The sequence below is a fragment of the Lepeophtheirus salmonis genome, unplaced genomic scaffold (genome assembly GCF_016086655.4).
Source record: "Lepeophtheirus salmonis unplaced genomic scaffold, UVic_Lsal_1.4 unplaced_contig_11467_pilon, whole genome shotgun sequence".
Classification (NCBI taxonomy): Eukaryota; Metazoa; Arthropoda; class Copepoda; order Siphonostomatoida; family Caligidae; genus Lepeophtheirus; species Lepeophtheirus salmonis.
The window spans coordinates 4,588-6,034 of NW_027289580.1; the positions used below are offsets into that span (position 1 = coordinate 4,588).

General features: G+C 41.7%; 1 pseudogene; it reads left to right on the plus strand.

Moving 5' to 3' along the window:
* The first annotated feature begins 339 nt into the window (after positions 1 to 339).
* LOC121130743 (uncharacterized) lies at positions 340 to 1,441 on the plus strand (annotated as a pseudogene).
* The last annotated feature ends 6 nt before the right edge of the window (positions 1,442 to 1,447 follow it).

A 1,447-nucleotide genomic window follows, 5' to 3' on the forward strand; every position in this document is an offset into this window, starting at 1 on the left:
GGGGGGAAATGAAGCAAAAATCGACAGTTGAAAAGAAAATGAACTGTAAATTTTGTTGTTACTGTGGTAATGTTGTGAAATTTCATAAACCCCGTTAAATTAATTTATAGTGGAACGAGTAAATACCTTGAAACCGTTTTACACATAAAATAAATTTATTGAACCATGTATTATAGTAAATATTCTCAGTTTACTTGGCAGCTTCAATCTTAACAACCACCACAAAAATAATTACCATTTCATAGAATATTCAAAATAAGATTAACTATATAAACACATGTTAAATCCCAAAAAGACATCAGTCTTAGTTTGTGATTAGCAGTGTGCATCGCCACAGGCTAAGTTGGAATCAAAATGGTATCATTCAAGGTGATTATTCACACACCAAAACTAAGATAGAATCAAATTCATATATTTTGTTTATTATTTCAGTATGTTTGTTTAATCGCTTTAATTGGATCCGCCGCTGCTGCCGGAGGACCAAGAGGAAGAACTCTTGCTATCAACCGTGACGGAAGATCCCTTTCTCAACACATTCCTTCAATGATGGAGCTCGTGGAACTGCCCGTTGCTCATGCTGAACACCATGAACATGATCATGCTGAACACTCCAGCTGCCTCTGACAGCAGATTAGCCCGTCAAGGAGGTGGTGATGATGTCCCACTTCTGACATTGATCCATTGCCGCTGCTGGTGAGCGTTGCATTGACAAGGTCGTCATGGTAGAAGAAACCGAATACGATGACCACATTGAATGTCACCACAGCTACTCTGAGAGATGTCACACTACCTATACAACCGACTTCGAACCACAACAAGAGGAAGAGTGTGAAGAAAACTTCAAGAAGAGTTGTTTCATCGAATACAAGAAGGTTGCTGTTGATGAGACCGTCAAGTTCTGTCACACTCCCTTGGTTTGCGAAGGTGAAGGACCTGAAGAATGTAAGACTGTCTACGAATCCGAGTGTGAAACCAAGTACCACGAACATGATGTTGAGGATGATGTTGTCAACTGTGAGACCATCCAAGAGGAGAAGTGCGAGGATGTCACCCAAGGTTATACCACTGAGCAAAAATGTACGAAATGGCCCAAACAAGTTTGTACAAATGAAAAGAAGAACGTCAAGAAATACAGTCCCCAAACTGAATGTAAGAAGGTTCCCAGACAATTGTGCGGTCCCTCCGGCTGTGTTCCCCAACCCGGACCCGAAGAGTGCTTTGACAAGAAGGAAACCATCGTCCAAGAAGTCCCAGAGGAAAATTGTAACTTGGAACCCCAAAAGTCCTGCAAACAAGTCACCAAATTGGTTCCTAGCCTCAAACCTGTTGAGGAGTGTGTTGATATACCTAAAGAAGTCTGCTCTCGTTCCAGAAAGAACCCCAGAAAGGTCAAAAGCCCGTTGTCAAGAAATGGTGCTACGTTCCTTCTGCTGCTTCTGGTTTGGCT